The sequence below is a fragment of the Myotis lucifugus genome, unplaced genomic scaffold (genome assembly GCF_000147115.1).
Source record: "Myotis lucifugus unplaced genomic scaffold, Myoluc2.0 scaffold_40, whole genome shotgun sequence".
NCBI lineage: Eukaryota > Metazoa > Chordata > Mammalia > Chiroptera > Vespertilionidae > Myotis > Myotis lucifugus.
In genome coordinates this window covers 6,564,744-6,592,595 of record NW_005871088.1, presented here as the reverse complement: position 1 = coordinate 6,592,595, position 27,852 = coordinate 6,564,744, and the positions used below count along the sequence as shown (strand labels likewise).

At 44.8% G+C, this 27,852-nt stretch overlaps 1 pseudogene; it reads left to right on the top strand.

Annotated features, from left to right (window-relative positions):
- Positions 1-1,071: 1,071 nt before the first annotated feature.
- On the top strand, positions 1,072-8,926 carry LOC102439401 (annotated as a pseudogene).
- The last annotated feature ends 18,926 nt before the right edge of the window (positions 8,927-27,852 follow it).

Sequence of the window (27,852 nt, the reverse complement as noted above, 5' to 3'; positions counted from 1 at the left end):
AATTTGCATATTACCTCTTTACCTTATCTAATAAAATGGCAATATGCAAATTAACTATCACTCTGTCACAAAGATGGCGGCACCCAGTCCTCTCAGCCCCACCGGAGTCCCCCAGTCCTGTGGGGGCACCTACTGAGAGTGGGCAGCATGAGTGGCCCGGCGGAATGCTTGCTTCATCGCTGTGGCGATGAGGCAAGCATTCCACCCTGGCTGCGGAGGGCCTCTGGGCAGTGGGCATAGAGCAGCTGGGGGCTGGGGGAAACACTTGCCTCGTCGCCCTGGCAACAAGGCAAGCATTCCGTACTCTGCTTCAGAGGGCCTCTGGCCAGGCCGGGTACAGAACACTTGCATCATTGCAGGCTGGGCTGAGGGACCACCCCCCCCCCATGCACGAATTTTGTGCACTGGGCCTCTAGTATATATAGATAACACTATTCTTGTAATTGACCCACATTTTTATATAAATAAATTGTGCTTCATCTTAGATCATAATACCCATAAAATCAGAGGTATTCTATGCTAATTATATTTTGACAAGCATGAAAATAAATGCATACCTTTCAAATTTAAAAGATTCCTACATTACCACTCCAAAACATCTCATGGTTCACCAATTTTAAATGTTACTTTACTTTGTGAAATCTTGTATAATGCAAAGGGCACAGATTTTGAAATCATATAGCACTTGGTTCTAATTTCATCTCTGCCTCTTCTTACCTCTGTAACCTGAGGAAAGTTATTTAACCTAATGAGTTCCACCACAAAGCAAGTGCTCTACATGCAGGAAATGCTTCTTTACCTTTGGGGCTATACAGCAGATGCTAGAAATACAAATATGACATGAAGCTTGTCTTCATCAGGTTCACATTCTAGCTGGGGAATTCAACACAGCAAAGCATTTACATAGAACCCTCTATGATACATAAATATAATTTTTATTTATTGTTTTGCACTTTGGGGCCTAAGAGATAAGGGTTTTCACAGTGAATTAAAGGTTGGTCATAAACACACAACCCAATCCTGCAAACATATCTCTCAGAGTGGTGCAGAGCAAGTGGTGGCCCTGCTCGCATGAGTCCCAGGGCGGGAGGGCTGGCACCTTCCCTGGGCACTAGCTCCAATCTACCCTCAGTGGGAAAATTCACAGGGAATGATGAAAGGATAACAACAGAAAATGGTATTGGAGCAGTGGGAATCAGCTATATTTTGCACAGGTAGGTTTGTGAGATGTTGTTTACTATAGTCAGCCTGAAATTAGGACAAAATTGAACAAACAAGTTTGTTGTTTTAGAAAGTGTTAAAGCTGCTAGTGAACTCTATTCTCCTCTATAAGAAGTTACTGAAATTAAGGAAACACTTGCAGAAAATACAGGACTTATCAACAAATCTTGTTATGAAGACAGTTGGATGATCAAGATGACACCGAGTAAGTAACCCTTCAGAATTAGATGAACTAATGAGCGAAGAAGCATATGAAAAATACATTAAATCTATTGAGGAGTGAAAACGGGACCCCCCCTCCCTAATTAAAATAGTATTAGACAAACAAACAAAAAAGTTGATCACAATATGGCCCATCTCTCTGTAGATAAATGGTAGTAAGAACTGGAACATTTTCTTCTTAGTTTATAATTATGGTTCACATTGTTATTCTTTCAGGATTTAGTATTTAGACTATTCCCCAAAACATCTGAGACAGATTAGAAGTTTTAGAGAATGCAAATCTGGACAATCAGGGGATTAACTGGAACAGGAACTATTTAAAGTCAGCAGAAAGAGAAAATTCTACCAGACAGCTGAATCAAGTCAATGACTGCAGTTTGGCACTGAATTGGATACCAAGATTCCTGGCAATGAAAGTCCAAAAAGGGAAGCACCATGGATCTTTTATTTCATCGTTGTCTGAAGAAAGCACACACATTGGCCTACAGAAACAAGTTTATTTCTACAGAAAAAAATTGGATGATATCATGTGTCCCTGTGTAAGAAGCACCAAGAAGTACAGTGGACAATATTTTCTACTATAACTCTACAAAAGACACAGAAGCACTGTTCACAAATAGGCCATTCTTGTCTAGACTTTTTAAAGAACTGTTGGATATAACATGCCATCATAACTGAAAGGAGGCATTTCTGCAGAGAAGATAGCCATCTAAGATACTAAGACAGAAAAAGATATTTTGGTAACATACTACAGCAATAGACCTAAACCCAGAAATTATTAAATTGCATATCAGTTATACCATTTCATTCAAGCTATAGCTGTCTTACATCAGCTTATCTCAAATAAAAGCTTTGTACTTGAGAGACCATATGTGCTAAATAGTATTGTTAAAATATTTGCTGCCCCCAGTCCCCAAACCTCACTATTGGATTATCCTTGCAGGAAAATTATACTTCTCATCTCATTGACATCAGACTTTCAAGTAACTTGATTTGGCCAATGAAATATGAGCTAAAGTGTCATGTGCCACTTCTGAGCAGAAGCTTTCAGAGCTACCATGGGGCGTGTCGCTCTTCTATTCACTTTTCCCTCTGTCCTGAGACTGGCTTGTCTCAGAAAGGGACTACTCCTTAAGCTTTGTTCTCAGAATGAAGAGGATATAGAATAGAACTGCACTTGACCTGTAAAGGCTATGAAGATGAATGAAAAATAAACTTTTATTGTTGGAAGCTACTGCTATTTGTAGGCTATTTGTTACCATAGGCTAACTTAGCAAAATCTGACTAATATGAAAAAATATTGAAAAAAAAATGGGCTTTGTTTTCATGAATTAACTCCCAATTGAGCTTGAGTTTTATCAGAAAGTTCTGTACTATATTATGTAGAAAATAAACATTCCATCTTATAAATTTTTATTCACTAATAGCCAACTGACTTCCTCAGTTCATACAGCAAGTAATTTTAACAACTATCCCTGATGAGCATATTAATAATGAATGTTGAGCTAGTTACAAAATGCACAATCAGATAGGTGGGTCAAAGAAAAAGACTACTAACATTTCTTTTTTTATTTTTTTAATCTTTAATTTCTTTATTGGTTAGGGTATTACAAATGTGTCCTCATCCCCCCATTAACCCCCAACCTCCCAACCCCCCACTCATGCTCTCATCCCCCTGTTGTCCGTGTCCATTGGTTTGGCTTATATGCATGCATACAAGTCCTTTGGTTGATATCTTCCCCTTACTTCCACCCTCCCCTACTTTCCCTCTGGGGATTGATAGTCTGAACGCTGTTTCTCTGTCTTTGGATCTGTCCCTGTTCATCAGTCTATGTTGTTCTCTATATTCCACAAATGAGTGAGATCATGTGGTATTTATCTTTCTCTGACTGGCTTATTTCACTTAGCATAATGCTCTCCAGTTCCATCCATGCTGTTGCAAATGGTAAGAACTCCTTCTTTTTTACCGCAGTGTAGTATTCCATTGTGTAGATGTACCACAGTGTTCTAATCCACTCATCTGCTGATGGGCACTTAGGCTGTTTCCAAATCTTAGCTATGGTGAATTGAGCTTCTATGAACATAGGGGTGCATATATCCTTTCTGATTGGTGTTTCTGGCTTCTTGGGATATATTCCTAGAAGTGGGATCACTGGGTCAAATGGGAGTTCCACTTTTAGTTTTTTGAGGAAACTCCATACTGTTCTCCATAGTGGCTGCACCAGTCTGCATTCCCACCAGCAGTGTAGAAGGGTTCTTTTTTCTCCACATCCTCTCCAACACTTGTTGTTTGTTGATTTGTTGATGATAGCCATTCTGACAGGTGTGAGATGATACTGCATTGTCGTTTTGATTTGCATCTCTCATATAATTAGTGACTTTGAGCATGTTTTCATATGTCTTTCGGCCTTCCATATGTACTCTTTCGAAAAGTATCTATCTAGGTCCATTGCCCATTTTTTGATTGGATTGTTTATCTTCCTATTGTTAAGTTGCATGAGTTCCCTATAAATGTAGGAGATTAAACCCTTATCGGTGACATCATTGGCAAATAAGTTCTCCCATGCAGTGGGCCTTCTTGTTGTTTTGTTGATGGTTTCCTTTGCTGTGCAAAAGCTTTTTATTTTGATGTAGTCCCATTTGTTTATTTTCTCTTTAGTTTCCATTGTCCTAGGAGCAATATCAGAGAAGAAATTCCTTCGGCATATGTTTGCGATTTCGCTACCTGTGGATTCCTCTAGTGTTTTTATGGTTTCCCATCTTACGTTTAAATCTTTTATCCATTTTGAGTTTATTTTTGTGTATGGTGTGAGTTGGTGGTCTAGTATCATCTTTTTGCATGTATCTGTCCAATTTTCCCAACACCATTTATTGAAGAGACTGTCTTGACTCCATTGTATGCTATTGCCTTCTTTGTCAAATATTAATTGGGCATAGTGGTTTGGGTCAATTTCTGGGTTCTCTATTATATTCCATTGATCTCTATGCCTGCTCTTGTCCCAGTAAAAAGCTGTTTTAAGAACAATGGCTTTGTAATACAGCTTGATATCTGGTATTGAGATCCCACCTACTTTGTTCTTCTTACTCAGGATTGCTGCAGCTATTCGAGGTCTTTTTTTTTATTCCAGATGAATTTTTGGAACGTTCATTCTAGATCTGTGAAATATGCCGTTGGTAATTTAATGGGGATTGCATTGAATCTATAGATTGCTTTGGGTAGTATGGACATTTTAATGATGTTGATTCTACCAATCCATGGACACGGTATGTTCTTCCATCTGTTTATGTCTTCCTCTATCTCTTTTTTTAGTGTCCTATAGTTTTTCGCATATAAATCTTTTACCTCCTTAGTTAAGTTTATTCCTAGGTATCTTAATTTTTTTGGGTGCGATTGTAAATGGGATTGCTTTTTTAGTCTCACTTTCTGTAAGTTCACCATTGGTGTAAAGAAATGCCATAGATTTCTTGGCATTAATTTTGTATCCTGCTACATTGCTGAATTCATTTGTAAGTCTAATAATTTTTTTTGATGGAGTCTTTAGGGTTTTCTGTGTACAGTACCATGTCATCTGCAAATAAGGACAGTTTTACTTCTTCTTTTCCAATTTGGATGCCTTTTATTTCTTCTTCTTGCCTGATCGCAACGGCTAGCACTTCCAGTACAATGTCGAACAGGAGTGGTGAGAGTGGGCATCCCTGTCTTGTTCCTGTTCTTAGGGGAAATGGTTTTAGTTTTGTCCATTGTTTATGATGTTGGCTGTGGGTTTCTCATATATGGCTTTTATTATGGTAAGGTGTGACCCTTCTATTCCTACCTTGCTGAGAGTTTTTATCAAGAAAGGGTGTTGGATTTTGTCAAATGCCTTTTCTGCATCAATTGATATGACTATGTGGTTTTTATATCTCAATTTGTTTATGTGATATATTATGTTTATTGATTTGCGGATATGGTACCATCCTTGCATCCCTGGGATAAATCCTACTTGGTCATGGGGTATGATCTTTCTGATGTACTGCTGGATCCAATTTGCTAGGATTTTGTTGAGAATTTTGGCATCTATGTTCATGAGGGATATTAGCCTGTAATTCTCTTTCATTGTGTTGTCTTTATCTGGTTTTGGTATTAGGGTGATGCTGGCTTCATAGAATGAGCTTGTAAGTGTTCCTTCCTCTTGAATTTTTTGTAGTAGTCTGAGGAGGATAGGTTTTAGTTCTTTCTTGAATGTTTGGTAAAACTCCCCTGTGAAGCCATCTGGCCCCGGGCTTTTGTTTGCTGGGAGCTTTTGATGACTGCTTCAATTTCTTCCATAGTTATTGGCCTATTGAGATTTTTAGATTCTTCCTGATTAAGTTTTGGAAGGTTGTATTTTTCTAGGAATATGTCCATTTCCTCCAGGTTGTCTAGTTTGTTGGAGTAGAGTTGTTCATGGTATTTTTTAACAATCCTTTGTATTTCTGTGGGGTCTGTTGTTATTTCTCCTCTTTCATTTCTGATTTTGTTTATTTTGGTCCTCTCTCTTTGCTTCTTGGTGAGCCTGGCTAGAGGTTCATCAATCTTGTTTATCCTTTCAAAGAACCAGCTCTTGGTTTTGTTGATCTTTTGTATTGTTGTTCTTTTTTTTGGTCTCTATGTCATTTATCTCCGCTCTGATCTTTATTATTTCCTTCCTTCTGCTTACACTGGGTTTTTCTTGTTGCTCTCTTTCTAACTCTTTGAGTTTTAGGGTTAGGTAATTTATTATCATTGTTTCTTGTTTTTTGCAGTAGGCTTGTAGAGTAATGAACTTCCCTCTCAAGACTGGTTTCGCTGTGTCCCATAGGTTTTGGATTGTTGTGTCTTCATTGTCGTTTGTTGCCATGATGTTTTTTATTTCTTCTTTGATCTCTGTGGCAACCCAGTCATTGCTTAATAGCATGCTATTTAGTCTCCATGTGTTTGATTTTTTTGGATTGTTTTTATTGTAGTTGATTTCCAGTTTTATGCCATTGTAATCTGAGAAGATGCTTGATATGATTTCTATCTTCTTGAATTTGAAGAGACTTTGTCTGTGACCCAATATATGGTCTATCTTTGAAAATGACCCATGTGCACTTGAGAAGAATGTATATTCTGTGGCTTTGGGGTGAAATGTTCTGAAGATGTCAATTAATTCCATCTGAACTAGTGAGTCATATAGGATTGATGTTTCTTTGCTGATTTTTTGTTTAGAGGATTTGTCCAATGGTGATAGTGGGGTGTTAAAGTCCCCTACTATGATTGTATTGCTGTCAATCTCTCCCTTGATCTCCTCCAGAAGTTTTCTTATGTATTTGGGTGCTCCTATATTGGATGCGTATATGTTTACCAGAGTTATTTCTTCTTGTTGAATTGCTCCCTTTAGTATTATGAAGTGGCCTTCCTTATCTCTTTTTATGTCCTTCACTTTGAGATCTAATTTGTCAGATATAAGTATTGCTACCCCAGCTTTTTTTTCATTTTCATTCGCCTGAAAAAACTTTTTCCATCCCTTCACCATCAGTCTGTGTGCGTCTTTTTTTCTGAGGTGGGTTTCCTGTAGACAGCAGATATATGGGTCATGTTTTCTTATTCACTCAGTTACCTTATGTCTTTTGATTGGGGCATTTAATCCATTTACATTTAAAGTTATTATTGATAGATACTTGTTTGTTGCCATTTTTATTCTTTACTCCTGTGTTCCTTCTTTGTTTCCTACATTTTTCTTTTTACAGCAGACCCTTTAGCATTTCTTGCATTGCTGGTTTGGTGGTAATAAACTCCCATAGTCCTTTTTTGTCTGTGAAGCTCTTGATTTCACCCTCAATTTTGATTGATAGCCTTGCTGGGTACAGTATTCTTGGATTCAGACCCTTCCTTTGTATGACTTTGTATATTTCATTCCATTCCCTTCTTGCCTGATGTGTTTCTGTTGAGAAATTAGTCGCTAGTCTGATGGGGGATCCTTTGTAAGTAACTGTCTCTCTCTGGCCGCTTTTAAGATTCTTGCTTTGTCGTTGGTGTTTGCCAATTTAATTATAATGTGCCTTGGCATCGGTCTTTTGGGGTTCATTTTGTTTGGGACTCTGTGAGCTTCTTGGATTTGTGTGAGTTTTTTCTTCCCTGTATCAGGGAACTTTTCTGTCATTATTTTTTCAAACAGGTTTTCTATTCCTTGCTCAGTTTCCTCTCCTTCTGGCACCCCGATTATGCGGATGTTGTTTCGTTTCATGTTGTCCCAAAGTTCTCTTAGGCTCTCCTCTTGCTTTTTAATTTTTTTTTTCTAGAAGCTGCTCTGTTTGGGTATTTTTTCCTACCTTGTCTTCTATCTCACTGATGCAGTCCTTTGCTTCTTCTAGTCTACTGTTGATGCTTTCTATTGTGTTCTTTATAGCAGTGATGTCATTTTTCATTTCTTCTTGTTTTTTCTTAATTTCCTCTTGGTTCTTAACATATTGTTGAATTTGTCTTCCATTCTTTTCATCCACCTTATGACCATTTCTCTGAATTCTTTCTCTGACAGGTTGCTTGCCTCCATTTCGTTTACTTCCTTTTCTGGTGATGCCTGTTTTTCTTTCATATGTGGGCTGTTTCTTTGTCTCCCCATGATCTCTCTTCTCCAGGTGTTTGGTTATGTAGTTCTCTCTCTGCTGCATTGATTTAAAGGCACAAAATACAACACAACAAGGCAAAATGACAAGGCACTGAACACAAATGTATTCACGATACTAATAACCCCAAATAAAGGTGATCACCAGAGCAAAGAGAATTAACCTGTTGAGGGGAGCAGAGCCCGCACGAGGCCCGTGGCACCCAAGGAGATGGAGCGGGTGGTGAGCATCATACAGGTAAGTTCAGCGCCATCCAGATGCAGCTCCAGGCAGAGCACCTGCGAGGCCGTCATGATCCTTCGCTCCCAGTTCCTGGATGCCAGACAGCAACGCGGGAACTTCAGGAAACAGGCCACCGAGGTCCTAAATGAGTATTTCTATTCCCACCTGAGTAACCTGTATCCCAGTGAGGAGGCTAAGGAGGAGCTCGCCAAGAAGTGTGGTATCACCGTCTCTCAGATCTCCAACTGGTTTGGCAACAAGCGGATTCACTATAAGAATATTGGAAAGTTTCAAGAGGAGGCAGACATCTATGTCATCAAGACTGCCTTGTCTGTCAGCCAGGGGGGCCACAGCCACACCAGCTCCCCAACACCCCCTTCCTCCACAGGCTCTGGCAGCTCTTTCAATCTTTCAGGATCCGGAGACATGTTTCTGGGGATGCCCTGGCTCAATGGAGATTCCTACCCTGCTTCCCAGGTGGAATCACTCCAATACTCGATGGGCCCAGGGACCATGGAGATAACCTCGGGGGAGGCCAGATGGACAGCCCTCGGGAAATGAGGGAAAATGGCACTGGCAGGAGGCTGTGACCCCGTCCTCAGTGACGTCCCCAACAGAAGGACCGGGGAGCGCTCATTCTGACACTTCCCACTGATCTCACCCCTCAGGGCCACAGGGTGGGGGCTTACGAGGTGACTCTTGACGAGAGGACAAAGGCATCCAGAGGACAAACCCCAGACACAGGAGAAGCATAAGATGGAGAAGGGCAAATGGGATCACCCTACCCCAGCCGACTCACTGCTGGGGTTGCTGACTACATGGCAAGAAGAAGGGGGTCCTCTAAGGGGAAGGTGGGGCCTGTTTCCCCTTTTTTCCCTTCTTTTCAATCTTTTTCTCTCCCCATTTCTTATACAGAAAAACACCCAGAACCCTATCTTTCAGATCCTCTCTCTCTCATAGACACATACACAACTATTGTTTCCTTATAGACACATATACATTCTCTCTCTCTCTCAGACACATATACAACTATTCTCTCTCTCTCTCTCTCTCTCTCTCTCTCTCTCTCTCTCTCTCTCTCTCTGGTTTCACCCATTCTCTCGCCCCCACCCCTTATCTGTTCTGGGATCTGTGGAGACGCCAGCTTTGCCCTACCTACCAGAGATGCCAAAAGTGGGGACACAACTTCTGGACAGATGACCTGGCCACGCACCCGGGCCTCCCACCCCTCCCCCTCCAGAAGTCTTTATTACCTCATATGCAACTCATCTTAAACCAATAGAATTTCTCGGTGGAAAAAAAAAGGAAGGGAAGGAGGGAGTGAAGAACTTTATAAAGGAGTCAGTAGGCAGCAGAGTTAAAGAAGTAAAGAGGATGTATGAGTGAACTGTAGGGGCTATAATGAAAATCAAGTGTAGTTGTGTACTTGGGACAGATTTTAAAAGTAGGAGTCAGAAAAGAAAAAAAGATAAATGTTAGTGAATAATTAGGCAGGTAGACAGATAGATATTAAAACAGTGGAAGTAAGTAGAGAAGAATGTATAGGAAAGGTAGGATGAGAGAGAAAGAGGGAGGGAAGAAAAGTTTTAAAGAGGAGCTGGTAGAGCTTAAAAGGAAAATGGGAAGAAGGAATAAATGGGGGAGGGAGCAAAGCAGGTCAGAGGGAGAAAGTGAAGAAAAAAATTAAGGTGGGAAGGAAAGAAAAGGGGAGGGAGGGCAAGGGTAGAGATAAAGGAAAGAAGGAATGTGGGGCGGGAGGGAGGGTAGGAGAAAGATGGGAAGAAGGATGATGGAACAGAAGTAGGAAATAAGGAGAAAAGAAAATTTTATAAATGAGTCAGTAGAAAAAAAGTGTTACATAAAAGAGAGAGAAAAATTGTGTGAGAGGGAGAAGCCAATAAGGAAGTCAAATACAATTGTGTGTGAAGGGGCTAAAATTAAAAAAGAAAGTTACTAGAGGTGACCAGGCCAGCAGGGGAGGGTAGTTAAGGGTGACCAGGCCAGCAGGGGAGGGCAGTTAGAGGGATCAGGCTGGCAGGGGAGGGCAGTTAGGGGGATCAGGCAGGCAGGCAAGTAAGCGGTTAGGAGCCAGACGTCTTCGATTGCGAGAGGGATGTCCAACTGCCAGTTTAGGACTGATCCCCCGAGGACTCCCAGATTGGAGAAGGTACAGGTTGGGCTGACGGACCCCTACCTGCACAAATTTCATGCACTGGGTCTCTAGTCTGTATATATATATATATATATATATATATAAAAGGCTAAGCGACTGGCCAATGGGCTGGTAGCTATGACACACATTGACCACAAGGGGGGCAGACGCTCAACGCAGGAGCTGCTGAGCGTCCCCAACTTTGCAGAGTGCCCTCTCGCACTATGGGACCCCTTGGGGGATGTCAGACTGCTGGTTTCAGCCTGATCCCCACAGGCCAGGCCAAAGGACCCCACCTGCCAAAGTAACCATGCTCACTCCACAGATGCACTTTGAGCCCTGGCGCCACCCCAGGTGTGGCTGGCTAGGAAAGGACCATGGGAGGTTGGCTCCAGGGTGTATCTGGCCTGTCTCACCCAGTCCCGCCCTACAGGCCACCTTCTAATTAATTTCCTTTCAACGTGCAAGAATCCGTGCACCAGGCCTCTAGTATATTAATAATATAAGTGCATACTGTATAATATTAATTACCTATTGTATATTAATATTAAGAATATATGTTATGCATTTTTCACATATTTGTTTAGTTATAAACAAACTAGAGCTAGAAATTGGGATTGAGGGTGAGCAGAGTAGACCTGAGGAATCTAACATCAAGAGAGGTCATGACTATTGGCCTGAGATGGCATTGCAGAGGAAACAATCAATATTAGATCCTAGCTATGTAATCAACAAGTGGGGGATCGGATGTAGGAGTGTTTCTCATGGACCAAATATGAGATATGAACCAGATGGTGGAGAAATTGAATCACCTGAAGCCTTTAAAAAATCTTGTTCAAGCCTATTGCTTAGCAGGGTAAAGTGACCCCAGTAAAAGATACAGTAAGAATGCTGAATTCTCAGGATAAAAGGGAGGTGAGTAGTGTTGATTGATTATTGCCATTGGGGAATCTCCCAAGAATACATATGTGTTCCTAAAGAAAGGAGTCAGATTTTATCATCCATCAAGCCTAAGGAGAGGCTTTGAACATCTGCCAAGACTACAGGCACTAACACCAGATACCTTAAGTTCTGGTCAAAGCAGACATTTCCTGACTTTGACCTCCCCTCTTACCTTTCTTCTATTCTGGAGAGATCAGAAACTAACCACATGCTTAAGTGGAGGGTGGGGAGTGAAGAAAGGAGGAGATGTGTAAGGGAGAGACATGCACATGAAAGATAGAATGCTTAACGCTGGAATTCAAAGTTTTGATTATTACCCTGGACTACACATATTCACTACTAAAATGAAACTATTACAAATGAAAACAACCAGAGGACTTTCTACCAACTAAGATTGAGTGGTTAAGCTATGAGGATTATCCACTGATATGGGTGTGAAATGTCATTCATGGACTCAAAAAATATTCCACAAGATGGATTTAAAGGAATAGCGGACAAACGAAAAAAAACAAAAACCTTTTATCACATCGTACAAGTACACATTGCTCAGTTCAATGTACTTCATACAACTGCTTTCGTCTTCTTCCATGATTTGTATGGTAGGCACATACTTTTTGTTAGTAGTGCACACTTAAACATTCCTTCTTTTTTCAACACATGTATTGAGTACCTATGTGTCAGGTTGTGTTCTAGATATTAAGGAAACTGCAGTGGTTAAAAATAGCAAAATCCGTGCCCAAATGGAGATTACATTATGGTGGGGAGAAATAAAAGTGCCTTAAATTATAAATAAAAACAAAATATCAGATAAGGATAATTATACTGGAGAGGATTAAAATAAGAGAATATGATACTGACTAGAATAGTTAACAAGGCTGACTTCTTTCTGTCTGAGATAAAACATGAAGTACATTCCACTAATAGATGATTTAAAAAAAGAGAAAAAAAAACCAGAAATCTAGGTTTCATGTTTTAAAAGATGGGTTGAACACAAATCTACTTCTCTTCCCTCCCAAGGTCCTCTTGAAATTACTGAAAATATTGGGGGCGGGGTGGTGGATGCTTTTGCAGTGCCAGAGAAAGGCAGCAGGCAGAAGACTATAGATTTTTAAGAACTCCCAGGTGATAGAGAGATAGTGAAATGCAGTTGAGATGGGATTGATTAATGAAATAAGATTGAAAACCCTAGCCCAGGGGTCGGCAAACTCATTAGTCAACAGAGCCACATATCAACAGTACAATGATTGAAATTTATTTTGAGAGCCAAATTGTTTAAACTTAAACTATATAGGTAGGTACATTGTTATTAACTTAATTAGGGTACTCCTAAGGCTTAGGAAGAGCCACACTCAAGGGGCCAAAGAGCTGCATGTGGCTCGCGAGCCGCAGTTTGCCGACCACGGCCCTAGCCCAAATAGCATAGGGATAATGAGTCTGCCACTTTCTTCTAGTCTCCAGAACTCTACCCAGTGTGCTGATGTCCAGGGCACAGGCTCTGAGAGTTCTGAGAATTCCTCTCAAAATGAGGTAGAAATGCCTGGAGATAGGTCTTCACATAGATGTTAGGGCCTGAGAGAGAAGAGTTTTAGGTAACTCTGAATCTTCATATGAATTGCTGGGGGACAAAAATAAATTAAAAAACAAAACAAACAGCGAAACAATAAAAAGCTCCATCCAAGAGTGCAATCCACTAACATCCTCCCTCCCGCCTCGAAGAAAGACTGTCCTTCTTTTGACACATGCGGGACATTCTGAATATTTGTCAGAAGAATATTTGAAAGCCAAGCAAAGGTGATGGGCAGTTTAAAAAGTATTGTTAGAATTGGCGTGCTGCAGAAAGCCTTCTATGGGTAGGAGAGACCATAAGCTATTTAAATAACTAGGAAGAGGCTGATAAATGGCTGGGATAAGATTTAACCTGGAGAGTCTATCATATATTACTTTGCAGTACACATCCATAACAAACAGCTAGGACATGTGGGTCAGGACCAAGTGGTTGGCAACTTGAGTATTCATTATCTTTGGATTAGAGATCCTCATTCTCCTCCTCCCTCTTTGCTATCAAGAAGCTCAAGAGTATGTTTTAAATATGTGATATTATAAAGGAAAAATTGTTATTCTTGCTCAAAATTTAGTTGAATAGCACCATGCTCAAGAATTCCCCTTATAATTTTCTTTTCCTGATAATGAATATGATCCAATGACCTTTTTTTTTTTTCCTCCCTGAAGCACACTTTATTTCTGAAAATGCAGATAAAGTGCAATGCAGGGAAACTCAATTCTGATTTTTTTCTTTAAGATAAGGAGTTTAGTCAGTAACCAGGAGTTACCTATCATGACACATGCAAACATTGGCAGCTCAGGGTTAAAGAGTCAAAGGAGTGAATGTTAAGGCTTTCTTGTGTCCTTTTTCTGGCTCCTCTAGGGAGTTCACAGTTCTCCTGGGAACACAGGGTTAGGCCAAGTGTCAAGTTTTGATAGATAAGAAGACCTTGTGGTTATTTATAAAATCCACTCACAAAATCGCTTCTGGAGTACTCGGATGTGTGTATTTCCTGTGAGTTCCGCTTCTGAAGCTGCAGCTTAGCATAAAGGTAGAGAGCTGAATAGCACACATGCAGAATGTTTAGGTCAGCTAGCAGTGATTAGCCTTGCTTTTTCATGAAACCTTGCATACAAATAATCAAGTGCCTTATGAGCAATCCATAGGGCCAAGGAGAAAAATATCACTTCTAGCAATGATTAGAGACTGCTTTATGGGAGGGGGACTGGATTTAAACTGAATCATTCACAATGAATAAATTTCAGTCTCCATCTTTCTCTCTTAAACATAATAGTCAGTTGAAAATGTCTACAGAAAAATAAAAGAAAATGTCTGCAACATTCTTTATTCAAAATCATCCTATCTAATAAAGAGAGAATATGCAAATTAACCGTCACTCTGCAACAAAGATGGCAGCTCCCATAGTGGCCAGGTGGGATGTTGGCGTCGTCACCTGAGCAATAAGGTCGATGGTTTGCCTCCTAGGGGTGCGCCTGTGCCAGCAGCTCCTACATGCAGTTCCAACCATTGAGGAGCGGTCAGACCCCAGGGCCACTGTCTCTGCCAATAACCAGGAAGCCACTGCCCCGAGGCCCATGTGAGAGCACAGTTCTGCCTCCTGCTTTTCAGACCCACCAGGACACAGGAGCAGAGCCCAGACTTCAAGGTCTCTCTGGAAGTAGCCTCCTGGGGCAGGTGAGCAGGCTTGAGGTCATGCCTCTGGCTCCGTGCCTTCTAGCAGGTGGGGAAGAGGCAGCTCAGCACCTCCTCCTCTCCCAACCCCCTCCCTTTCTAATCATGGGCCTCACTGGGAACTTAACTTTCTTTGTTAAACAAGGGAATTCTGGACAATGATTGTCCAACCTTTGCAACCCCAGAGGGAGAACATGTCCGGGGCCTGGATGCCCCCACCGGCCCAGGACCGGGCAGTGACTATGCACAAGCATACACCTTTCTTCCCACTGAAGATAGACAGCTGCTCAGAGAACTCTGTGGAACAGCAGAGATCCGCTGAGCAGTTCCCAGGAATCTGGCGACGAGTCCTCCTGTGAAGAGGTTACTGAAGAAGGGTGTCCCTCTGCTGCAGGCACTCCCAGCCAACCCCTCTGACACCCCCAAAGGCGAGGTTCCCCACGGAAACCACAACACAGGACGAGACCTGCATTTCCTCACCACTGAGCTCTCTGAGAAACTAAGAAAGAGGCTTCCAAAGCTGTGACTGTGAGTGCTTCACGCAAACCCACACAACCGCCTCCCCAGCCAGCACCCGGTGCCTGCTATCACCCAGGGGTCTTTCATGTTCTGTTCACCCAAACCTATAACAGCACATCTCCATCACTGCGAGCTTAGGGCACTGTGACAGAATAAGGCACCATGACTGCTCTGGGGATGCAACAGTGGGGTGACTCAGGGTGCAGAGAACTTGCTGCATTCCCAATGCCCGGATCTGGTTACTGCAAGGGATCAAAGCTCCGAATCCCCAGGCTGTGCCTTCCCTGTAAGCTACACACAGCCCTGACAGGCACCGCACTGCTGGGCAGCATGGAGCAGATGCATGAAACCCCCCAGCCCAGGAATGAGCCAGTCTCAGGCAGCTGGTCATGAACTGGCCACTGCAAGGATGGCCCTGCTGGCTGTCCCCGCACTCAATTGCCTATCAAGGTCCTGACCCTACCGTTTGATTCACTCCCTTCCTCCCCCACCCCTTCTCTAGAGACCTGAACTAGTATCTATATATATATCTATCTACATATACATATATATATCTATATATATATTCATCAGAAGAAAGAATGATTCAAAATTTTCCAAATTTGGCAAAATATAGTAAAAAATATAAATCTACAGATCAAAGAAGCTCAGTGAATAGCAAGCACAGGACATAAAGAAAGCTCCATCAAGACACATAAAAATCACATTGTTCAACACGAATGATGAAAAGAAACATCTTTTAAGTAGTCAGAAGAAAAGAGACACACTATACACAGGAATAAACATAAGGATTTCAAAAGATTTCTCATAAGAAATAGTGTAAGGGAGAAGATAGTAGAGCAACATCATTAAAGTACTCACAAGGGGGGGGGGGGGAAATCCTCTCAATTTATAATTCTAGACCAAGTGAAAATATTTTTAAAAATAATTAAAATATGTTTTTCATACATAAAAGATTGAATTTTTTATCACCAGCAGATTTGTAGTGTGAGAAATGTAAAAAGAAGTCTTGCAAGCAGAAATAAAATTTTTCCAGATAGAAATAATGATCTGTGCCGAGAAATGGAAAACACCAAAGACAGTAAATGCATAGGAAAAAATATAATAGAAGTTTCTTATTATTTAAGTATATTTAAAGATACTTAACCATTTAAACAAACAATAATGTAATGTCAGATTTATAACATCTGTGAAAGTAAAATACATGATACCAATAGCACAAAGATTGCCCGGGAAAAATGAAATTTTGTTACAGTGAAGTTTCTATACAAGATGTGAAGTGGTATAATATCCACTTGAAGATAGACCTTGACAAGTTAAAATCCTATATAATAAAGAGCTAATATGAAAATAGTCATCATGCCTTCATGTCATCACGCCATAATGGCTCAGACACTCAACACTGGGAAGAGAGGAATGGGGACCAGCCAGGCTGCGGCCACCAGGGTCCCGGGCGCCAGCAGCTGCGCCTGCGCCTCTGGCCCAGGAAAGGGACAAGCCACCCACCCCACAGTCCCCTGTGGCTGCGGCCGGCCTGAGTGAAGTGGCCCAGGTCCTGGGTGCCTATGGCTGGCCAGAGGGAGGGAAGCTCAGGTCCCAGGTGTTGGGTGAGGCAGAGGCAGTTAAGGGTAATCAGGTCAGCAGGGGAGCAGTTAGGGGCAATCATGCAGGCAGGCATAGGTAGTTAGGGGTGATCAGGCCAGCAGAGGTGGTTAGGGGCTTTCAGGCAGGCAGGCAGAGTGGTTAAGAGCGATCAGGCAGACAGGCAAAGGCAGTTAGAGGCAATCAGGCAGGCAGTCAGGTGAACAGTTAGGAGCCAGCGGTCCCAGATTGTGAGAGGGATGTCTGACTGCCAGTTTAGGCTCGATCCCTTTGGGGGTCACCAATTGGAGAGGGTACAGGCTGGGCTGAGGGAACCTCCCCCTCTGTGCATGAATATCATGCACTGGGCCACTAGTCCTATCTAATAATAGACAAACATGGTAATTAACTGTACCTCCGACACGCTTCCCATTGGCTAATCAGGGTGATATGCAAATTAACTGCCAACCAAGATGGCGGCCGGCAGCCAGGCAGCTGAAGCGAACAGGAGGCTTGCTTGCTCCATGATGGAGGAAGCCAAGGTTCCCCGCCTACCACTGCCGGCCTCTGAGCTGCACTCTAAGAAACAATGTTGCAATTATAGAAGCTAAACAAACCCCAGAAACCTGCTTTCAGCCAGCTGGGCTTCAGCCAGCAGGACCACAACAGTGTTTCAATTATAGAAGCTAAACAAACCCAGATACCTGCTTTCAGCAGCCGAGGTCTCAGAGCTGGAGCCGAGCCTCAGAGCTAAAGCCGGCTCTCAGCTCCAGTGACAGCCATAGAGGGTAAATAAATCCCAGAATAAAAAAGAAAAAAAGGAGAGGCTGGGAGCTTCAGTCGCCCGCCAGCCTGAAAACAGCCCTCAGCCCCTCACCCAGACTGGCCAGGCACCCCAGTGGGGACCCCCACCCTGAAGCAACAAGATGGCAGCTAATTTGCATACTGAAGGCGGGCGGCAGCGGGCAAGGCTGTCTGGGACCTGGATCTGTAACCCTGCCGGGTGGGGGGCAGTGCTTGAGGCTGTCCATGGTCCCAGGACCCGGATCGGTGACCCTGCTGGGCGGGGGGCAGTGCTTGAGGCTGTCCACAGGACCAAGACACAGATCTGTGACCCTGCTGGGCGGGGGGCAGTGCTTGAGGCTGTCTGTGTTCCCGGGACCCGGATCCGTGACCCTTCCCAGCGGGGCAGCAGCTCGCACAGGGGCGGATCGGCCGGGGTTGGGCAGGGCAGGATGCCTGGCTTCTGCCCAGCCCCAGTCACTCTGGGCAGGTGAGCAGCGCAGAGAGCCTCTGGACAGGGGAGGCAGGCCGGCGGAGGGCAGCCTGTACTCCCCACATGGCGGTGGTGACAGCTGTTAGCGCGCCAAGCGGAGCCTGCAGGCTGAGCTGAAGTAGCCCCTGCAGGCCATCAGTGCCCAGGAGTGGCTGCACAAGATCCGCCTCCTGGCCCAGAAGGTGCAGGATCGCAGGGACAGCCACCGTGGTGGGCCAGACTGACGTCCTCCTGCCTGCACCAAGAGGGTTTGCGGATCTGCAAAGCCAGAGGCCTCAGGTGTGCACATCCCCCCCTGGCGTGCGAACATCCCCCAGCACACTGTCACCCTCCCACGCCTGCAACAGTTGCAAACCAAGGCATGCACAAGTTCCCCCCGCCTCTCCACCGCACTTCCATCAACCCAGCATGCCTAACACCCCCACAGGATGTACACACATCCCCTCTGATGCGCTCACATCCTTTGGAGAGTGTCTGAGTGTTCTGGGTGCTGAGGGTGGGCGCCTGTGAGATGACAGTGAGAGGGCGGAGTGGTGATGCTCTGTTCCCATGGAGGCCAGTACAGCTACGAGATCACCTCTGGGGGTTAATGCAGGTGCTGAGGCTGGAGCAGATGCAGACAGACACACCTGGTGGGCGCGGGCGGCCCTTGCTGAGGTGCCTTCGGTCAGTGTTCAAGATCAAGAACCCAGAGGCGGAGAGGAATTCCGTCCTCTCAGTGAAACAGTGGGATAGTCGGGGCGACTGTAGAGGAGAAATGTGCACTTTGGGTGCCAGCACCCATGAGCGAAGGCTGCCCTGACTGAGCCTCGCTTGCTTGGGGCCTAGCGCACTCCTGCCGGGCAGCGGGTGACAGGACGTGCTTTTCCAAATTAATGAGAGAAAACGTTGATTCTCCTGCTGCCCACGAAGGTGGAAAGTGAAGTGGGGAGACATGTGGGGAGTGAACGAGGTTCCCTGTCTGGGGGTTCCAAATCTGCTATTGGTTTCTTTCATTGCTGACTAGAGATATACAGGGTGTCCCCCCAAAATATATACACACTTTGAATACCTACTAATTCCAATGGTTTTAAGCATAAGAAAGAAACAACAATGGAGCTGTTATCTGTTAAAAGTGTGGGCACAAACAGGTAGTTGGACATTCCCTGAGGAGTCTCAGATTGGAGAGGGTGAAGGCCAGACTGAGGGGCTCCTTTTCCCCCCTACCCCAGTGCACGAATTTCATGCACCGGGCTACTAGTTTATATATATAAAACCCTAATATGCAAATAGACCGAATGGCAGAATGACCAGCAAAACGACCAGTCGCTATGATGCACACTGACCACCAGGGGGCAGATGCTCAACACAGGAGCTACCCCCAGCCTGCAGGTCCCAACTGACAGTGGCAGTGGGGGGCGGGGCTGGCAAGTGAGTAGTGCCAGGCCAGCTAAGGCAGGTGTGAGCAAGAGCCCCTTGATCATCCTGCCAGTCGCCCTGCAGAGGGAGGCGACTGGTGGGGCTGGTGAGTGGGTGACTCCAGGCTAAGATGGATGAGAATGGGGGCCCCAAACACCCCCTTGGTTGCCTAACAGATTGGCCCTGATCACCAGCCAGGCCTAGGGACCCTACCTGTGCACAAATTTTGTGCACTGGGCCTTTAGTATTCAATATTCATTAGCTGATCATCATCCTTTGAAGGTAAATTTTCAGGAAAAAATCAGATGCCATTAGAAGCTAAATCTGCTTTAAAAATATGAATAATCAACCTTGGTATTATTCTTTGAGTCAAAAGCAACATATGACGAGAAAATAATGAAATCTGCTCCTGAAAAAATAGTTGGGAAGATGATTGCAAACTACAATTGTTCAAATGGCTAGAAGATGTATATGGTGTTCACAAGAAATAAAGTAGAAACTTGTGCACAATTTTGGGACATTGTTTTTGTAAATTTTCACTCTCAAGGACAGAATTACATTTTGGTGCTTTATTGATCACGGATGAGCAAGGGAGATGGACTCATAAAAGAAAAGGGACCTGGGAGTAGTGGCAGGCAAGGAAGGTGGAATGTACATGCAGCAGAGGCCCCAGGGCAAGACTCACATATTGGAGATAAAAGTCCAAGAGGATTTATGGAAAATTTAACACAGTTATAAGCTATGAATCATGTTAGGTGAAAAATCAGGAAATAATTGTATAATGTATAATTTCCACAACAATACATATTACAGATGGAAAAATCTATCTGTTTTTCTGAAATAAAGACACATCCACATGATTGCCAAATTTCACAGGTACTCCCACAGTTGTGCAAAGTGGTGGTGGTCCCAGATGTCTGGAAAGACTGGGACAATATCAATATAATGTTAACTGCATGAGATTATGCACAGTAGGGAAGGAAGAAGATTGTACTCCAAATCTGGGCAAAGGAAGTTTATTCAGAGGTGTTGCCCATAATTGCCTGTGGGTATCAAGCTCTTTGGCCCTCTGTTGTAGGAGAGTTAAATGTCTTCCCAAATGCTTTCAGTGGTTACCAAATATTTCCTCCTGGTCCTAGCCAGTTTTGCTCAGTGGATAGAGCATCAACCTGAAGACCGAAGGGTCCCAGATTCTATTTGATTCCAGTCAATGGCACATACTTCGATTGCAGGTATCTTCCCAATCCAGTCCCAGGTCGGTGCACATGCAAGAGTCAAGCAATTGATGTGTTTCTCTCACATCAATGTTTCTCTCTTGTCTTTCCCTCTCTCTTCCAGTTTCTCTAAAAATTAATTGAAAAATATCCCCAGGTGATGACTAAAAAAAATTAAATTAAATTAAATTAAAATAAAATAATAAAATAAAATCTACACTAATAAAAGACAAACATGCAAATTGACTGTACCTTTGCTACACCTTAAGCCATGCCCACCAGCCAATCAGAGCAACTATATGCAAATTAACCCAACCAAGATGGTGGCCGGCAGCCATGGAGCTGGAGCAAGCAGGAGGCTTGGTTGCCCCAATGATGGAGGAAGCCAAGCTTCCCGCTTGCCGCAGCGGGCTCTGAGCTCCATTCAAAGCAACAAAGTTTCAATTATAGAAGCTAAATAAACCCCAGATACCTGCTTTCAGCCGGCCGTGGCCACGAAGCTGGGGGGCTTGGCCAGCCTGAAAATGGCCCCTCAGCCCCTCACCCAGACTGGCCAGGCACCCCAGTCGGCGCCCCCTCACCCAAAAGGGAGTGTGGCTATCCTGAAACAAGTTTCAAGCCCCTCACCCACGCTGGGCCAAACCTCCACGGGGTGAGGGTCCCCACTGCGGGGGTTGATCAGCCTGCAAACGGCCATCAGCCCCACACCCAGGCTAGCCAGGCACCCCAGGGGGGACCCCCACCCTGAAGGGGGGTGTGACCAGCTGCAAACACCCATTCAGCCCCTCACCCAGGGCTGGCCCAGGCACCCCCAGCAGGACCCCCCACCCTGATCCGGGGACACCCTTCAGGGAAAAACCAGCCGGCCCCCACCCCATGTACCAGGCCACTATCCTATATAATAAAAGGGTAATATGCAAACTGACCCTAACAGCAGAACGACTGGGAATGACTGGTCACTATGACACACACTGACTACCAGGGGGCAGACGCTCAATGCAGGAGCTGCCCCTTGGTGATCAGTGCGCTCCCACAGGGGGAGCTCTGCTCAGCCACAAGCCTGGCTGACGGCTGCCAGTACAGTGGTGGTGGTGGGAGCCTCTTCCACCTCCTCAGCAGTGCTAAGGATGTCTGACTGCAGCTTAGGCCTGCTCCCCGCTGGCAAGTGGACATCCCCTGAGGGCTGCTGTGCTGCCAGAGGGATGTCTGACTGCCAGCTTGGGCCTGATCCCCCAGGGACCGGGCCTAAGCCAGCAGGTGGACATCCTTCGAGGGGTTCCAGACTGCAAGAGGGCATAGGCCGGGCTGAGGGACCCCCCGAATGCACAAATTTTTGTGCACCAGCCTCTAGTCTATCTAATAAAAGAGTAATATGCAAATTAACCTTCACTCTGCCATAAAGATGGTGGCACCCATAGCCACAAGATGGCGGTGCCCAGTCCCCTCAGCCCTGCTGCTGGAATGGTGGCTTCCTTGGTGCTGCAGCAGTGGTGAAGCCCAGAGGCTGGGCAGACAGAGAGTGGACAGCAGGGCGTGGTGGCTCAGTTTGCATGGCAGTGGTGGCAAAGCCCCCAGGCCCGGAAGACAGAGACAGAGAGCAGACAGCAGGGCGTGGGGGCTTCATTGCCATGATGGCGACGAAGCCCCCAGGCGTGGCAGACCAAGAGTGGACAGCAGGGCATGGCGCCTCTGTTCGCATTGTGGTTATGGCAGCGAAGCCCCCAGGCCTGGCAGACAGAGAGTGGACAGGAGGGCATGGCGCCTCCATTCGCATGGTGGTGATGGCAGCGAAGCCCCCAGGCTCTGAGACAGAGGACAGCGGGGCATGACAGCTTCATCACTGTGCCAGCGGTGAAGCAGCCAGGCCCCACAGAGAACCATGGGGAGTGGGCTTAAGCCATCACTAGGACATCCCCTGATGACTCCTGGATTTGAGACGGTGCAGGTTGGGCTGAGGGATCGCCCTCCCCCCCCCCATGCATGCACCGGACCTCTAGAAAATAAAATAAAATAAAATAAAATAAAATAAAATAAAATAAAATATAAAATAAAATAAAATGTTTTTGTTAGGGTTGACGAAGGAGGAACACACAAGGTCAAAAGGGGTAAAGAATTATGAATTTATTAGGTCATCTGGATACCAGATGGGCTGAGCCCCAAAATGTCACCAGCACCCAAAGACAGGGAGTCAGAGGTATTAAAGGACTCTGGGTGGGCTTTTTATGGGTGGAGAATTCTCTGTGTAGGTCTGGATTCTGGGAAACTCTGGAGGGGAAAGATAATGGACTTAGCAAGTAGAATGTGGTCTAGGCAAGTGGAATGTCCATTGTGAAGTGGTCTAAAGGTCAGTTCCCAGGGAGGGGGAATAAATTTAATTATTTGATCAGACCTAACAGTTTTCTCTTGTTTTTGCTGGATCCTGATAATGGGGAAGTAAAATAGATCAATTTGGGAACATCTGTGATGGCATAAGAACACAAAATGACACTTCTAGTCTCTTGAGTTAAAAAAAGGCTCATTATTGGGTTGCCATATTGAGAGAAGACATGCCAAATGTTTAACTGAAGTTGCCTGGAGTTACACTCCAAACCATCAAGAAGAAATTTATTGGCATGACATCTATATATGTAAAACCCTAATATGCAAATAGACTGAATGGCAGAACAACTGAGCAATCCAGCAACCAGTCGCTATGACGGGTGCTGACAATCAGGGGGCGGGCGTCGGCAGCAGGCTGCAGAGCGTGGAACATGGCAGGCATCAGTTACAGAGAGATGGTGGAGCAGGTAAGCGAGGGTGCCAGACCAAGGTGGGGCGCTGGTCACTGTCATCAGGGAAAGCCACTGGTGGTTACTGAAAATTCTTTGCACCCGTGTGCTGCGGTTCCACCAGGTGCTCACACCTGCTGCTGGTGCTGGCCCCGCTCACACACGCTGCTGGCACCAGAACCACTGCTCACACCCACTGCCAGCCCCTGGCACCAGCCCCAATTGCTCCACGCTGTCAGCAGGTGTGAGCGGAAGCTGCTGGCCCAGATAACCCCTCAGGGCTTCTCCACGTCTTCCTGCTCCTGAGGGGTGATCAGGGCTGGCAGCCAACTCTTGCACCCACTGCCAGTGATGGCCCTGCTTGCACCCGCTACTGGTGCCAGAGCCGCCACCTGCACCTGCTGCCAGCACCCAGCGCTGGTCCTGATCACTTGGCGCCATCAGTGGGTGTGAGCGGCAGTAGCGGGAGTGGGGCTGCAGGCAGATGGGGGACCGGGGGCCATGGTGGTGGTGGGGCCAGGCAATAGCGCGGAGGATAGGCCAAGACCCGCCCCTGTGCCTACCACAGCCTTGCGGGCACAGTTCTTTTCAAGGTGCATGAATTCATACACTGGGTCCCTAGTTGATTAATAAAGTTATATAAGTTTCAGGTGTACAATGTTTCTGTGGATAAACTGACAGTCTTATCAGAGCTCCATTATAGGTAACTAACTGTCTTTCTCTTACTGCTTTAAAAGTATCTTTTTTTTTTAACCTTTGTTATTTTAATTATGATGTGTCTTGGTGTGGGGTTCTATGGGATCATCTTGTTTGGGACTCTTCATGTTTCCTGGACTTGTGTGTCTTTTTCCATTCCCAGGTTAGGGAAAATTTTAGTCATTATTTCTTCAAATAAGAATTTGATCCTGTATTCTATTTCCTTTCCGGTATCCCTTTGATGTGGATGTTGTTCCTTAAACTATGCTCATTTTCCAAAATTCTTATTTCTTTGTAATTCTCTTATTAGGTGTTTTCTGTTACTTTGTTTTCCGAGTTGCTGATTTGATCATCTGCTTCATCCAACCTACTATTTATTCTTTCTAGTGTATTCTTCAATTCTGTTTTTTGTTGTTGTTGTTGTTGTTGTTTATGGTTACTATGTGTCTTTTCATACTGTTTCAGTTCTTACTAAGTTCCTTAGGCATGCTTATAACCATATTTTTTTAACTCTATATTGGGTCAATTGCTTGCCTTCATTTCATTTAGCTCTTTTTCTGAAGATTTCTCCTTTTCTTTTATGTGGGGCATGTTTCTTTGTTTCCTCATTTTGACTACCTCTTTGTTTTTGTTTCTACATATTAGGTAGAGCTGCTATGACTCTCAGTCTTAGTAGGGTGGCCTTATGTAGTAGGTGTCTGGTGGGAGACAGTGGTGCACTCTCCTTGATCAACTGACCTGGATGCTCCAAGAATATCCCTTGTGTGGGTTATTTGAGCCCTCATGTTGTAATTGAGTCTTGATTATTCTTAGCTTGTTCATGCATGAGGTGGACTCTTGGGCTGGCTATCTATGAGGGTCAATGCTGGCTACAGTGTATGAGCTTCTGTGCAGGTGCTTATCACACAAAGTGGAATTTGCCTCAGCAGGGTCTGGTAACTGCCAAGATTTCCCTTGGGATATGCTTCTTGTGAAGCTTTTTTGATCCTACTCTGATGTTTTCTGAAGCTTCCCACTGGTTGTATTGGTTTTGAGGCCCATTGGGAGGGTCTCTGGTGTAGGCCAATATCAGATACTTCTTGTGACTAGGTAAGCTGTTTGGAACTACAAGTGATCCAGAGTTGGTGGCTGACATTCCTGGTTCTGGGTGTGCATGGGAAATACACAGCTGCCTGCCAAGCCTGACTTTTACCAACACCAAGCCCGGGGTCAGGTGAGCAAATGTCCCAAGATATCCTGAGGTACATTTCCACCTATCTCTATCTGCTGACTGACTATTAGGTTCAGCCACTGAAAGTGCTCTGGCATTACTTGAGTTGCATGAGGTAGGTTCTCAATGAGTCATCAGGTAGGGGAGAGTGGTGTTCACCAGACTGAAGCAGGTTCAAACTTGTTGTCAGTGCTGGTTCTGAATCCACTCAATAAATCTCCCAGGTTGTACCAAGTCTAGCTGCCCCCCACAGAATGTCCACAGACCTTTATGCTGGGGCAAGGTCTGAGGGAGTCATCAAGGTGAGGACAGAAGAGTTTATCAGGCCCCATATAACCAAGATTTTACCTTGAGAATGGAGGGCTCTACACTGGTCAGATGTATGATGGAAAAATGACCACCATCATAAAGCCACACAACTCAGTTTATCCCAGATTCTGCCAGGAGCCCAATATTAGCTGGACAGTGCCCCAGGAGTCAGGAGGTTGAGGCCACCAGAAGCCCAGAGAATGGAGTTAGCAGATCTCCTTTGCCAGAGAGGCTCCTATCAGGTTATCAGGATAGTGGGAATAGCCTCTACCACAAAGCCACACAAAGTTGTATCTGACACCCCCCCTGAGTCTGTCTAGGTCTCTACACTCTAGTCTAGGCAGGATATAAACACCACAGGGTGGGGCAACAGATAGTCCAGATGGTGAAACTACTGCATTCCCCCAGGCTGTTGCCAAATGGAGGGGATTGACCCACCCAAGAAAAATGGTGTCTATAGTCTGGCAGAGGGAATCAGCACAGGAATCCTGGCAGCTGTTTCTTTAGCTCTCTCCCCAGAGTCACAAAGCCAGGTCTGTCCTCTCACAACTGTAGTCCATTCTGCTGTTCCTGCTGCAGAGCCCAGGGTGAGTGACTGTGAATGAGATTTTGTGTTTGTCTTTTAAGAGGGTTCCTGTGTCTTTAGCAGTTTCCCATCTCTCCCTGGCAGAGAGAATTGTTGCTGATTTTCACAGCCAGATGTTATGGGGACTCCTCTTCCTGTCTCTGGTGCTCGGGGTTGAGAAACCCGGCTTGGGGTTCAGAACCCACACTTATAAGGGGGAACCTTTATAGTTGAGATATCCCTCTGGGATCTCAGCTCCTGTCCATGGGTGCAGAGCTAGCCATTTTCGTGTCTCCACTCTTCCAACTACTCTTGATAAGTCTTCTATAAATCTTTGGTTATAAAACTTCTCTTCAGTTAGTCTTCAATTGGTTATTCAGGTTGATTGCTCTATATTTTCATTGTAATTTCGTTTTTGTCAATCACCATTTGTATCCTCCCAGATGAAAGAAGGTGAAGAGATTAAACAAAAACAAAAAACAAAACAAAACAAAACAAACAAACAAAAACCCATATATATCATATAGACACAGACAACAGTTTGGTGATAGTCAGAGGAAAAGGGAGGTGGGGCTAGGTGCAGGTAGGCAAAAAGGGAAAAATGGGGATGGAAAGAGACTTTGCTTTGGGTGATGGGTGCATGGTGCTGTGTGCAGATTATATTTTGTTGAGCTGTACACTTAAAACCTGTATGGTTTTGTGAATGAATGTCACCCCAATAAATTCAATTAAAAAAACAAATGAATGTGAATGATGGCAAGACTTATCCCACAGGGTAGTTGGCTATGAGGATCAAATGAGACACTGTAAATAAATTGCTTAGTACAGTGCCTTTTAAGTCCTCAATCAAAGTGCAATATGGAGATTAAAAATAGCAGCAGAGTAGGTAGATGCTGCATGACATGCTCCCAGGAATTACAAGTAAATTACAACTGAAATATGGAAAGACTTCCTGAATAATCAACGGAAAACTCACAGGAGAAAACTCTGATGCCTAAGGACCAAAGGTGGAGATGGCATAGAGACTGATAGGAGGTGCAGAGGTGCAAAAGGATAGGCCGGGTGCCCACAGATGGCAACTGAAGTCCCAGAGAGATATCTCAGCTGTGGGAAGGGTGCCACTGAGAACTCTGTGATCTAATCCCCAAGCTGGGCTCCCCAGCAGAGAGCACCAAATCTGAGAAGGGTACCCACATAACATCTAGCTGTGAAAAGCAACAGGGTGCTGTCTACCAGGAAGTGGCAGTTGGGGGTTCGGGCACCCTCTTGAAGGGCTAATGAAGAAAAATTCTCTGTAGAACCACCCACCTTGGGCTCTGGCAGAGGAAGGTTGAAGTGGGCTGGAGCTGTGAGAGCAGAACCCAGGACTAGGGACTTGGGGGATAGAACTCAGAAGGCAGACACCCCAAGTTTCCTGGGCTGAGTCATTCCCTCATGCAGTGGAGGACATCTTTCCCACCTAGACATTTTCCTTGCCTGGGGGGAAGACAGTCGGCACAACCTATTAGAAATCACCTTGCCTTGAGGCCACTTAAGAGATTAAAAGTACAATAGCCTCCAGGCAGAAGCATCTGCCCCACCCTGTTGAAAAAACTCTCAATACACTTGAGGATGATTGCCTAGGGGCAATTCAAGTCAGAATCCTATTAGTCTGTAGACTGAGGTTGTCTCTGGAGGTTTTGAGTCTTTTGCCTTATCCAGTCAGTCAGAAATAGC